Raw genomic sequence first — 14,888 nt, 5'->3', positions numbered from 1 at the left:
TACGCCCACACTATCACGACCCACGAATCCACGAGGCGGTCTTTCAACCGTGGTATTCCATTGGCGGTACACACCGCCACACTCAAAATACACACACTTTTACAAAACACATCCACATTGGACAATTCCAAATACACAAACCTGATACACATACACACACCACTCCCACACACCCAATACAATATAAAACACACACCCACATCACCAACAAACCCTTACGACCACAAATCACGAACGAAAGCCAGAGAGAGACACCACCATCAACAACACTAGCATCCACAGGCACACAACACCATCACCCACATAACGTCCACGCACCTCACACTACACATCAGCACACTTATCACCCCACACACCACCCCACACATCACTTACACCACGCCATGGCACGGCAAAGACACCCCAGGTTCTCGGAGGAGGAGCTCAGGGTCATGGTGGAGGAAACCGTCCGGGTAGAGCCACAGCTATTTGGATCACAGGTGCAGCACACCTCCATTGCAAGGAAGATGGAGCTATGGCGAAGAATAGTGGACAGGGTCAACGCAGTGGGACAGCACCCAAGAAATTGGGAGGACATCAGGAAGAGGTGGAACGACCTACGGGGGAAGGTGCGTTCCATGGTCTCAAGACACCACCTGACGGTTCAGCGGACTGGCGGCGGACCCCCACCTCCTACCCCACAACTAACAACATGGGAGGAGCAGGTCTTGGCGATTCTGCATCCTGAGGGCCTCGAAGGAGTAGGTGGAGGAATGGACTCTGGTAAGTAAAATCTTAACTATTACATCCCCCACCCTACCTGCATGCCACCACATACCCCCACCTTCACCCTCACCCCCATCACTCCAACTCCTCACAAATGTCTCAACATCACAAACCACACATCCTAACACCAAGCCCTGCATGAAACAATAAAGCATGGACACCCATCACTAAAGCATGCCCACTGCACATACCCATACACCCCCCTAAACCATCATCACACAAGGTCCCACACAGGAATGCTAGCACTGGGGTACACGGTCACCCACCCATTGCACACCATGACACACACAGATGCATTAATCATGCTTTTATACCCCTGCAGGACCCCTACCCAACGTCACCGGACAGGAGGGCCCACACATGTCCACACCACCAACAGAAGAGTCCCACAGTGATGACAGCACCTCTGTCCAACTGGATCTAGATGACCAGCCCGGCCCATCGGGGACCTTGGGAAAGTCGGTTTCCCTCACCCATTCACAGGCCACTAAAGAGCTTCCCCCCTCTGGAAACACCAGCACAGCACCCACCCAGCGGGCCCATACCTCCATTCCCAGGACACGTCAATCAGCTGTGTGTCCACCACTACAGGGAACCCAGGCTAACCCACCACCCCAACAACAGGGACTTGGGGGCAGTGGTAGTGGGCACACGGTCCAGGGGACGGAGGCACAGGAACACAGGGGAACTGGGAGGGCTGCTGTGCGACAGGGGGTGGACAGGTCCAGGGAACCCACTCTCCACGAGGCCCTCTCCTCCATCATGGGAGCCTACCACCACTCCCAGGAGACGATGGCAACGGTACTGGCCAAGTTTCAGGAGACCCAGCGCCTGCAGGAAGAACAGTATATGGGCTTCAGGGAGGAACTCAGAACCATCAATTCCACCCTGGGCACCATCGTAGGGGTGCTGAAGGAAGTACTCAACACCAGGAGGGACACTGTGGCACTGCAATGGGCCCCTGACACTAGCATGGACGATGAACTGCCCACTACCTCCGCCGGCGCTAGTGCACAGGAGGCACCACCACAGGACCACCACACCAGCACCCCCACCCCCTGCAGAGGGAGAACCACCTCGCAAACGGTCCCTGAGATCCAGGACAAAGACAGAGAACGATGCCAAGACCCCGCCAAGAAATGAGACCACCCTGATTGTCATCCTACTGTCCCACTTTGTCACCCTGTCCATCCTTAAACTGCCCCAGCTCCACTTCCTATGCCCATATGGGCAATGCACCTGTGAGACTAATAGACTGGACTCTGCCATGGACATTCCTACGCCATCACCCCTCACCATTTTACAACCCCCTCCAATATTGAGCACTGAAATAAACACCCTTAAAGCACAAAACAATCTGGAGTCTGCCTGTGATTTCGGAATACTGTATTAGCAATAACTGTGGCAAAAAGCATTTTCATTGGTAATGTCAACATACCTATGTCACACAGCTCTAGTCCATGAGGAATCAAAGCAGATGTCACACAGTGGGACCCACATCTGTGAAATCGTAAGGGAAAGTGGCAACTCAGTGACCATACACTGGGTGAAAACGACAGACAGTAGAGAGTTAGTAGTGTTTAAGTACATGTAGTAGGCAGGTTCGTATTCTTACCTTTGTTTCACTGGAAATATTGCTGGATCACTGAGTCCCTGTTGTCCATGTCTTCTTCCTCTGCTTCCTCGTCTTCACTGTCCACAGGCTCCACAGCTGCAACAACACTGCCATCTGGACCATCCTCCTGCAGAAAAGGCACCTGTCGTCGCAAAGCCAAGTTGTGAAGCATACAGCAGGCCACGATGATCTGGCACACCTTCTTTGGTGAGTAGAATAGGGATCCACCTGTCATATGGAGGCACATGAACCTGGCCTTCAGGAGGCCGAAGGTCCGCTCGATCACCCTCCTAGTTCGCCCATGGGCCTCATTGTAGCGTTCCTCTGCCCTTGTCCTGGGATTCCTCACTGGGGTCAGTAGCCATGACAGGTTGGGGTAACCAGAGTCACCTGCAAATGGCGAGGGACAACTGTTAGACACACACTAACCTGGAGGGATATCCCCAGACCCAGACAACCATTCCCACTGACTAGCTTCCAGGTGCTCACCTAATAGCCACACATGGTGCCTCTGGAGTTGACCCATCACATAAGGGATGCTGCTATTCGGCAGGATGTAGGCGTCATGCACTGAGCCAGGGAACATGGCATTCACATGGGAGATGTACTGGTCTGCCAAACATACCATCTGTACATTCATGGAATGATAACTCTTCCGGTTTCTGTACACCTGTTCACTCCTGTCGGGGGGTCCCAAAGCCACATGTGTCCCATCAATGGCACCTATGATGTTTGGGATATGTCCCAGGGCATAGAAATCACCTTTCACTGTAGGCAAATCCTCCACCTGAGGGAAAACGATGTAGCTCTGCATGAGTTTCAGCAGGGCAGACAACACTCTGGACAACACGTTGGAGAACATAGGCTGGGACATCCCTGATGCTATGGCCACTGTTGTTTGAAATGACCCACTTGCAAGGAAATGGAGCACTGACATCACCTGCACTTGAGGGGGGATTCCTGTGGGATGGCGGATAGCTGACATCAGGTCTGGCTCCAACTGGGTACACAGTTCCTGGATTGTGGCACGGTCAAGCCTGTATGTGATGATCACATGTCTTTCCTCCATTGTCGACAGGTCCACCAACGGTCGGTACACCGGAGGATGCCGCCATCTCCTCACATGTCCCAGCGGACAGTGCCTATGAAGGACAACAGTGAGCACAGAGTCAAACAACTCAGAGGTACGTACCCACAGCTTACACAGAACACCATTCATAATCAAAAAGTGGCCTGTATGTGTGTTGAGTCTAGGCCTAGGTATGTGTGACGCAGTTGAAAATGAAGCCATGTGGGCCCCTGAAATGGCGGCTGCCTGACCTGTAAAGTGGGACAATGGGATCTGAGGTAACTGCGCTGGCTTTGTACACCGTTGCGGTAGGCGGTCGAAGACCGCGGCGCAATGCTGCATTGGTTAACATTTGACCCTATGGGTCCCAGGAGCCAATGACGATGTACGCCCGTGGTGACCGTACGCACCGCCGCGGATGTGACCGCCATTTTCTATCTGTACAATCACTCGATACCTGATCTTTGACAGGAGAGGACCTACACTGCAAGTGCGGCTGTGACCTCGGTCTGGAAGAGACAATGGCTCAAGTGTCTGGGGAAAGGGCCCCTGCCTTCACATCGGAGATGTTGGAGAAACTCGTGGACGGGGTCCTCCCCCAGTACACGCTACTCTACGGTCCTCCAGATAAACAGGTAAGTACACTGGGAGCATGCTGTATGGGCTATGCCTGTGTGGAGAGGGGTGGATGTAAGAAGGAAGGGGGGAGAGTGCGGCGTGCATGAAACGACGAGGAGTGCATGTGCCACATAGCAAGGGTAGGGATGGGGCCAATCACTTTGACGGTGCCGTTGGTAATAAGTTTCTCTTCCCCCTGTACAAATCATGTAGGTCAGCGCCCACCAGAAAAAAGATATTAGGCGTGCCATCGCCAAGGACGTCCGGACCTTGGGGGTCTACCACAGATGGAGCACCCACTGCCGGAAAAGATGGGAGGACATTCGCCGCTGGAGCAAGAAGACGGCAGAGGCTCAGCTGGGCATGGCCTCCCAACGTGGGAGGGGTGCCCATCGCACCATGACCCCCCTGATGTTCAGGATCCTGGCGGTGGCGTACCCAGAGTTCGATGGGCGCTTGAGGGCATCACAGCAGCCACAAGGGGGTGAGTACACTCGCATTCTGCTGATTTTGCGCGCAGTGGAGGTGTCTGGGTGTGGGAGGTGGGCTGTGGGTTTCCCTAAGCCAGGGCGAGTTTAGTAGGCAAGGTCCCTCCGTAAGGCAGGCCATGTGGCACCCCACCCCACCTCTGTAGAGTGCCAAGCACACCTAGTCATGCCCCTGTGTCATCCATGTGTGCAGATGTCATCCATAGCCTTGTAGGCCATTTCCCAGTAATTGAACAGTGGAGCCCAAGAGCTGTCAGAGTCACCAGATCCTCGGGGTCTGTGCATGTTCCCAACACGTCAACCACTGAACAGCTCCAAGACTCTGATAGATAAATCACAGAGACTGAGAGAGTTCAAGAGGGGAAGAGGGGATTAGGAAGGGAACAGCTGGGAAGGAGACCTGTAGTAAGAAAAAGGTTAGAACACACAATATGAAAATTATATCTCCTGAAATCAATACTAGACTATAATTCTAAACCTAGTCACTCTGAAAACATGAACAATCAAAGAGTTAAGTTTAAAATGACAACGTTTCAAGATGGCTGGATACCTGTAGGGGAATCAAGATTAATTAAATGAAAACTTTCTTATTCAAGTACTTTCCTTTCCTTTACATGAGAATCAGAAAAACATTCTGACTGAATTTTAAACCAGTAATATAAATCCTGTTTTGAGAATGTATACTAGGACCATACAATATTGCATACAATATTGCATCTAGAAACTCTGGCCTTCTGTGTACTCTTAAAATGTTTCAACACAAATTGCTCATATTGCAGATATATATATATATATATATATGTATATATATATATATATATATATATGTATATATATATATATATATATATATATGTAGTAAATACCATAAAAGGTTTGTGCACCATGAATAACACAATATGGATTCAGGAAACAAATCAACTCGAATATTACATAATAAATATCTTAGAATAGTGGCATACAATAAACAACATGAATTAAACTCGAGGAGAGAATCGTGCGTCTTGCCGATTTGAGTGTCACCATGTAAAATACCAAGAAATGGTAGCATGCCATGAATATCAAAGTCAAATCATCATTAATCGAATTGCGCGTCTTGTCGATTCGTAAAACACGATGTAAATGTTAAGAAATAACAGCTCACAATAAATAACAAGATCAAAGTACAATGAAACGAATCGCGCTTCTTTTGCTGATTCTTAAGCCACCATGTAAATGTCAAGAAATGGTAGCGTGCAATGAACAACAAAGTTAAATCCTCATGAAACGAGTTGTGCGTCTTGCCAATTCGTAAAACATCATGTAAATGTCAAGAAATAGTAGCGCGCAATGGACAACAATGTTTAAACACCATAAAACGAATCGCGCGTTTTGCCGATTCTTAACCCACCATGCCAATGTCAAGAAATGGTAGCACGCAATGAATAACAAAGTCAAACCTTTATGAAATAAATTGCGCGTCTTGCCTATTTGTAAACTACCATATAAATGTCAAGAAATGGTAGCGCGCAAGTAATCTTTTACTCATTTAAGAATTAAAACAAGAATATGAAAATTCTCAATAACGGTGTCGGGAAAGTCCAACCACCGTCTTACCACCTGGAACAATGATCACCAATGAAGGATGAAGGGAAGAAGTCTGGAAGATCCAAATAGGCCGCCGGGACAGGAGCTCAGGAAAAAGCTGCTGCTCTGCACCGGGACCTCTGAATAGTGAGCACTGGGAGTTGGGCTGGCTCTCTTTTATAGAGTCTTGGCCCAGCCCAGAACCACACCCAGGTATGTTGCAGGGAAAGTCTCTGGAAGGCCCTGGAAAGGGGCCACACCCTAACACACTCTGAAAACGTGCAGCAATACATTGCAAAGGAACAGTATTTGTAAGCATATTAAAAATACGTTTTTCAGGATTGAACTCTGCAATGCAAAAGGTTAAACCACAACATATAAGAACAATGGATAAATTACGTTGTTTTGAGAGTGCTGGGTTTTTGCATTTTTGTCACCAGTACAGCGTGTACTGCTCTGGTGTTGACAAGAGCGCGGCGTAGTGCAGGGGGCTCGTGTCCGCCAACAGTAGTGGTAATGCATGCACTCAACATGTCTTTCTTCTGTCATCCCCCCCCTTTTTGTGGTCTCCCTGTTCTTGTGTGCATTAGCATCATCAGGCGGAGGAGCAGTGGCACCGGAGCACGAGGGGGCTGCATCTCACATGGCCATGGAGGGCCACACTACGGAATCGGACTTCACCAGTGGGACGGAGGGCGAGGAGAGCTCCACGGCGGGGACAGGAGCTGAAACCAGTGACACAGACTCATCCTCTGATGGGAGCTTCCTTGTGGTGGCGGCAACATCTGTGCCCCCCGCATCTAAAGGTACAGCCACCACCCCCCCTTCCAGCACCGCCCTCCCAGCAGCCCCTCAGCCTTCGCCCCGTGCCCGCTCACCCCGGAGGGTGGGCATCACCTTCGCCCCAGGCACCTCAGGCCCTGCCCCTGTCACCCCTGCTGCCCTCAGTGAGGAGGCCATTGACCTCCTCAGGTCCCTCACTGTTGGGCAGTCTACCATTTTGAATGCCATCCAGGGTGCAGAAAGGCAGTTGCAACAAACCAATGCATTCCTGGAGGGCATTCATTCTGGTCAGGCGGCCCTTCAGCGAGCTTTTCAGACTCTGACCTCAGCACTGATGGCAGCCATTGTCCCTGTGTCTAGCCTCCCCCCTCCAACTTCATCCATCCCGACCCAATCCCCTGTGCCTCAGCCTATCCCAAGCACACCTACAGACCAGCATGCACACACGTCAACACACAAGGGAAGCTCAGGCAAACATAAGCACCACACATCCCACAGGCACTCACGCAAGCATCACACACATGCAGACATAGCAACATCCACTGCCTCCACTGTGTCCCCCTCCTCCTCGTCTCCCTCCTCCCTCCCTGTCTCGTCTACACTCACACCTGCATGCACTACCTCTACAGCCACTACTACCATCACCAGCACACCCACCACCACACCCCGCTCACATGCAGTCACTACCCCACTACCATTCACACGTCCCCTGTGTCCTCTCCCAGTGTGTCTGTGACGCCCCCTCCCAAGATACACAAATGCAGGCACACACCCACCCAACACCCATCCACCTCACAACAGCCTCCAGCGCATGCACCTTCACCAAAAGTCAGCACACGAACACCCCCTACAACCACAACCTCTTCTTCCACTCCCAAACCCCCTCCAGCTACCCGTCCCAGTGTGTCCCAAAAACTTTTCCTGTCCAACCTTGACCTCTTTCCCACACCTCCCCTCCGTCCGTCTCATAGGTCCCGAACTAGCACCTCAGCCACAACATCTCCGGGACCAGTGGTGCCTGTAGTCACCGGAATCTGGAGTGCACCGGTCACGAGGGCAGCCAGTGTGGCACGGAGCCGCAGCACAGACAGTCCCCCACCTGTGAAGCATCAGAAGTTGGCCAGTGCCCGGCGGGAGAGGGGGAAGACTCCAGCCACCAAAGCCGCTCCCAGGGGTACAGGTGGGAGTGTGGAGTCAGCTGCGACACCTTCCAAGGTGGGTAAGGGCCACAAGAAGGTCAGCAAGTCTGGGAAGAGCAGCACGGCGGAGAAGACCGCCATCATCCCAGCTGCCCAGGATGCCACCGCCAGCACAAGCCCAGCTGCCCAGGAGACCACCGCCAGCACTAGCCCAGCTGCCCAGGAAGCCACCGCCAGCATAAGCCCAGGTGCCCAGGAGGCCACCGCCAGCACCAGCTCAGCTGCCCAGGAGGCCACCGCCAGCACCAGCACCAGCTCAGCTGCCCAGGAGGCCAGCACCAGCCCAGCTGCCCAGGAGGCCACCTCCAGCACCAGCCCAGCTGCCCAGGGGGCCACCGCCAGCACCAGCCCAGCTGCCCAGGAGGCCACCGCCAGCACCAGCCCAGCTGCCCAGGAGGCCACCGCCACCACCAGCCCAGCTGCCCAGGAGGCCACCGCCAGCACAAGCCCAGCTGCCCAGGAGGCCACCACCAGCACAAGCCCAGCTGCCCAGGAAGCCACCACCAACACAAGCCCTGCTGGGCCATGAAGGACCGCCAGCAAAAGCCCCGCTGAGCCATGAAGGACCGCCAGCAAGAGCCCCGCTGGGCCATGAAGCACCGCCAACAAAAGCCCTGCTGGGCCATGAAGGACCGCCAGCAAAAGCCCCGCTGGGCCATGAAGGACCGCCAGCACAAGCCCCGCTGGCCATGAAGGTCCGCCAGCAGCTGAGTCACTGCAATGGAGGCACCGCTGAACAGGGCACCGCCGTCTCAGGCACCGCTGAACAGGGCACCGCTGTCTCAAGCACCGCTGAACAGGGCACTGCCGTCTCAAGCACCGCTGAACAGGGCACCGCCGTCTCAAGCACCGCTGAACAGGGCACCGCCATCTCAGGCACCGCTGGCCCATGAGCGCCAAGGGCACTGACGCTACTGAATCCGTCACGGGCAGAATGAAGCACTCTGGGCACAATGACCCCTCCAGAACCAGTGGGGACTGTCATCCACTACCTCTGTCCATAGCAGGATGAAGCACTCTGGGCACCATGCCCCCTCCAGAACCAGTGGAGAGATGCATCCACTACCTCTGTCCTTAGCAGGATGAAGCACTCTGGGCACCATGCCCCCTCCAGAACCAGTGGAAACTCATCCACTACCTCTCTCCTTAGCAGGATGAAGCACTCTGGGCACAAGGCCCTCTCCAGAATCAGTGGAGAGATCTATCCCCTACCTCTGTCCTTAGCAGGATAAAACACTCTGGGCACAATGCCCCCTCCAGAACCAGTGGAGACTGTCATCCACTACCTCTGTCCTTAGCAGGATGAAGCATTCTGGGCACAAGGCCCCCTCCAGAACCAGTGGAGAGATCTATCCACTACCTCTGTCCTTAGCAGGATGAAGCACTCTGGGCACAATGCCCCCTCCAGAACCAGTGGAGACTGTTATCCACTTGAGAGACTGTGGCTTTTCACTCCCCAGGATGGAACAGTGGGCAAGCCACCCACTGTATAGACTTGAGAGACTGTGGCTTTGCACTCCCCAGGATGGAACAGTGGGCAAGCCACCCACTGTATAGACTTGAGAGACTGTGGCTTTGCACTCCCCAGGATTGAACAGTGGGCAACCCACCCACTGTAGAGACTTGAGAGACTGTGGCTTTGCACTCCCCAGGATTGAACAGTGGGCAACCCACCCACTGTAGAGACTTGAGAGACTGTGGCTTTGCACTCCCCAGGATTGAACAGTGGGCAAACCACCCACTGAATAGACTTGAGAGACTGTGGCTTGGCACTCCCCAGGATGGAACAGTGGGAAAGCCACCCACTGTATAGACTTGAGAGACTGTGACTTTGCACTCCCCAGGATGGAACAGTGGGCAAGCCACCCACTGTATAGACTTCAGAGACTGTGGCTTTGCACTCCCCACGATGGAACAGTGGGCAAGCCACCCACTGTATAGACTTGAGAGACTGTGGCTTTGCACTCCCCAGGATTGTACAGTTGGCATGTGGCCCCCTCGTGGATTTTGCGTCGTGCACTCAAGTGGCTGAGGTGCCCCCCCTTTCCCTCCCCCTGAGGTGCCTGTTTTGTTGCTGTCTGATGCCCCTGCAGTGTTCTCTCCGTCATGGTCGGGGATCTTGTGTGGGCCTCGCCCATACCGTGTGGGCCCAGTGTTCCACGGACTTAATTGGAGCACTACCTGGACTACTATGCTTGGTATATATTTTGTACATTGTGTATATATATATTTTTGCCTACTTGATTTTAATAGATTACAATGGTTACACTCATTTTCTATTGTCTTTGCATTCTTCCGGGGGGGTTGTGGGGTGTAACTGTGATGTATCAATATGCATTAGTGTGTGTGTTGTAGTGGGTGGGGGTGTTGCATGTGTGTGTCCCTGTTTTTTCCCTCCTCCCTCCCCTGTGTCGTAGGTGCAGTACTCACTGTGGTCTTCGCCGCCGGCGTTCATGCTCCTGGTAGAGGAGCAGGAAGACTATTGCAGGGAGAATTTGGAGTTCCGGGTCCATGGTGTCCTCGTTCCTCGTGGGGTGTGTAGAGGTGAGCGTTTTCCCTTCAGAATTCCTGTTTCTGCTGTGTTTTTATCCGTGGTGAATCCGCCCCGGAAAAGGTGGCGGATTGGTGGGTTGTAATAGTGTGGGCGGTACATTGTCCTCTGCCTGTCTGTTGGCAGTGACCGCTGCGCTGTTTGTCTGTACCGCCGTGGCGGTCGGAGTGTTAAAGTGGCCGTCTTTGTTGGCGGTTTCCGCCACGGTCGTAATTGCTCATTTTTTACCGCCGGCATGTTGGCGGACTTACCGCCGCTTTAACACCGTCCGCCAGGGTTGTAATGACCACCATAGTCTATTCTCATAAAGTAAGAGGTCAATGCTTGAGAACAGAATTGTCATATCTGTCTAAAAATGTGAAGCTGATGTTTAATGGCATTCATAGTTACAGACATTCATATATTGCGAAAAAATACAGTGGACGCTTAAGATAGCCCTACAGTTATGCTTTTAACCCTTTCGCTGCCAGGCCTTTTCCCCCCTGAGGTGCCAGGCCTTTTTTTGGCTATTTGGGGCAGTTCGCGCTTAGGCCCCCATAACTTTCTGTCCACATAAGCTACCCACACCAAGTTTGTGTCCTTTTTTCCCAACATCCTAGGGATTCTAGAGGTACCCAGAGTTTGTGGGTTCCCCTGGAGGAGACCAAGAAATTAGTCAAAATACAGCAAAAATTACATTTTTTTACAAATGGGAAAAAAGGGCTGCAGAAGGCTTGTGTTTTTTTCCCTGGAAAGGATTTGCGGTGCTAAAATCACCATCTTCCCAGCTTTCAGGAACAGGTGCACGTGACTCAGAAAACCACATTTGTCAACACAATTTTGGCATTTTACAGGGATGTACCACATTTTTACTATTTTTTGTGCTTTTACCCTCCTTCTGGTTAGTGACAGATACGCGTGAGAAACCAATGCTGGATCCTGGAAAGCTAAACATTTCTGAAAAGTAGACAAAATTTTTAATTCACAAAGGGGTCATTTGTTTAGATCCTACAAGGTTTTCCCACAGAAAATAACAGCTGGAATAAAGAAATTGTGAAATTGAGGTGAAAAAAACAGTCTTTTTTTCTCCACGCTTTACTCTGTAACTTGTCAGATTTTTTAAAGCAATATACCGTACCCTATGCTGGACTCTTCAGGTTATGGGGATGTATAGGGCTTGTAGGTTCATCAAGAACCCTAGGTTCCCGGAGCCAATAAAGGAGCTGCATTGTGCAATGGGTTTTCCTTGTATGCCTGGTATACAGCAATTCATTTGGTGAAAAATAGGTATCAAGGAAATGTTTGTATTTCCAAAATGGGCACAAGATAAGGTGTTGAGAAGCAGTGGTTATTTGCACATCTCTCAATTCCGGGGTCCCCACACTAGCATGTGAATTACAGGGCATTTCTCAAATAGTCGTCTTTTTTTACACACTGTCTTACATTTGGAAGAAAAAAATGTAGAGAAAGACAGGGGGCAATAACACTTTTGTTCTATTCTATGTTCCCCCAAGTCTCCTGATAAAAATGGTACCTCACTTGCGTGGGTAGGCCTAATGCCCGCAACAGGAAACACAACATGGACCCATCACATTTTTACATTGAAATCTGAAATCTTTTTTGGAAAGTGCCTAGCTGTGGATTTTGGGCTTTTGCTCAACCAGCACCTGGGGAAGTGTAGTATTCTAGAAGCATTCTGGAATGGAGGGGTCGAGGAGCGAAGGCTGAAGCAGATGACGGTTGTATCGGAGTGGAGAGAGCGGCTTTCAGGAGCCAGGAGATTTGGGCCTCGGGTGGATGAGCTGTTTCATAATGTATGTACTAAAATAAAGAAGACGTGTTAGTGTAACACTACCGAAGCCTCTTTATTACACTGGCGACGAGCGGGCGGACCTTTCAGCTCAACACTCGTGGAACCACCTACGACTCTCCTACTGCAGCGCTTCCATTGCCATGCAATCTGTTTTCACTTTTGTGTTTAAGAAATCTAAAAGTACTGTACCGCATTTAGTTTTTGTGTCACTCTATCATTCATCTCTGGGAGCGGCCCCTTGATGGTTATACGGCTTGCGAACTTTCTGGAGGCTTTGAAGGGATCACGTCACTTCGTGCAACTTTGTACGTCATTATTGTTGTGATGCGGAGACGCAAAACGGAGCTTTACGTGGAGCGGAGATTTACTGATGCGTTGCTATGCAACGGAGCCACTCATCTGCGGCGTTTTGTTTATAAGCTGCTGTGGCAATGGAGCAGCTTTTCTGTAAAACGTGCGCTACTGAAATTGGTGACAGCGCATGAATTGTACATTTTTTTTTTCCTTGAGAGTTTTTTTTTCTTTTCCACTACCATAACTGATGTCTACTCTACAGTTGGAGTACTTGTAATCCTACATTTCAACCAAAATACTTTTATACTTCTCAGTAATTTGCTCTATATTTGGATGGTGTTTTGTGCAGAACGACATTTTTTTTTTTTTTTTCAGGATTGTATGCATTTTTTGTGTACCGCTGATCTGACCAGCATTACAACTTTGGACAAGCTGTTTTACAGGCTGCTTTGGTAAATCGCTGATGCGCACAGCTTTGGATCACATGTGTGCATCGCTGATGTGCACAGCATCTGATGGACATGATTTGAATACTGTTTATGGTTCTTTTAGCTGTAGGATGTACCTTATGTTTTTAATATAATTTTGATGGTTAGGGGTTTAATGTGGTTTTGCTGTTAGTGGTACTTTTATACTTTTAGGCATTTATACGTTTTGTGTTGTGGAAAGGTAGCAAAATGCAAAATGTCACAGAACCTCCATTTTTTCTTTGTTCTCCGGGTGAACCTCCTATCAAGTGGACAAAGTGGAAAAAGGTTTTTGAGCGGTATGCGAAAGTATGTGGGACCTCTTTGAGTGCTGAACGACAAACCGCTTTATTGCTTCACCGCTTGGGGTCAGAAGGTCAGGAAATTTTTGATCATCTTCCTGAAATTCAAGACAGTGAGGCAATAGATCTGAATAAGTATGAAACTTGTATACAGTAGTTATACATTCACTATCTTCCCAAGGTTAGCACTATTTTAGAACAATATTACTTTGGGAAAAGGTTGCAAAGGGAAGGTGAATCCATTGAAGACTATGTTACAGATCTCAGACGTCTTGCATCTTCATGCAAATTTGCTTCTTTGATGGATGAAAGGATAAGGGATCACTTTATGTTAGGCTGTAACATTGAGAAAGTTCGTGAAGAGTTATGGCTCAGGGATGAACCCTCTCTCGAAGATGTGTTGGCGGTTGCAAAAAGAATTGAGCATACGCTTAAATGTGTGGATGTGATTAAAAAGGATTTGTCTAATGTGGTTTGTGCGGTTTTGGGTGAGAGCAAGAGTGTGCTTAACACAAAGAAGAAAGGAATTAATTCCTTCTCAACAGGTAGGGAGAGAAAATGCTTTAGGTGTGATAAAGTAGGACATCTTGCTAATGACAAAAAGTGCCCAGCTCTTAGAGCTGTGTGTACGTTTTGCAAAAAACAAGGACATTTTTCCTCTGTATGCAGGTTAAGGAAGTCTAAGCAGAGTGTGTATGGTGTTCATATCACTGATGATGAGGATTTGTCCTCTGATGATTTAGATTGTGGACAAATTGTGTTACAAGTAGGATAAGGTTGTGGCCCTCTGGATTCTATTCTTGTTGAAGGGAAAAGAATGCAGGTGTTGTTTGATTCAGGTGCAAAAATTACGATCATATCCAATGATTTTTTCATTAGTCATCTTAAAGACAATGTTACGCTTCCTAAACCTGACATCAAGCCATGTGCTTATGGTGGGGAGTTGATTCATTTGCATGGATACTTTAACGGTTTGATTGAGTACAAAGGTTGTTTCACTTCTGGAAAGATATATTTGTCAAAAAGGGGTGACAGTATTATAAGTTGGTGGCATCAGAGAGATCTTGGGGTTATGATGGATCCTAACAATGAGAATCCCATCATATTGAAAGATGTTCCTCCTGTTAGTTCTGTTTCACTCAAAGCTTCTGAAACTGATTCTGGGTTACAACAAGTCTTGTACCAGGAGTTTCCCAGGGTTTTTAGGAATGAGCTAGGCTGCTTGAAGGGTTATCAACATATCATTAAAGTTGTTCCAGGCTCAGTTCCAGTCTGTAGTAAGGTTAGGGATGTGCCGGTCAACGTTAGGGAGGAAATGCTGTGTGAGTTAAATAAACTCAAGGATCAAGGTATCATTGAGGAGGTTGAGAGTACTGCTT

General features: G+C 49.8%; 1 protein-coding gene across 1 annotated transcript in view; it reads right to left on the bottom strand.

Moving 5' to 3' along the window:
- Positions 1-14,888, bottom strand: part of MYO5C (myosin VC) — a 717,152-nt gene that overhangs the window by 130,880 nt on the left and 571,384 nt on the right. The window lies entirely within an intron of this gene.

This window comes from Pleurodeles waltl, chromosome 3_1, assembly GCF_031143425.1.
Source record: "Pleurodeles waltl isolate 20211129_DDA chromosome 3_1, aPleWal1.hap1.20221129, whole genome shotgun sequence".
NCBI lineage: Eukaryota > Metazoa > Chordata > Amphibia > Caudata > Salamandridae > Pleurodeles > Pleurodeles waltl.
This window is presented reverse-complemented; position numbering and strand designations above follow the sequence as displayed.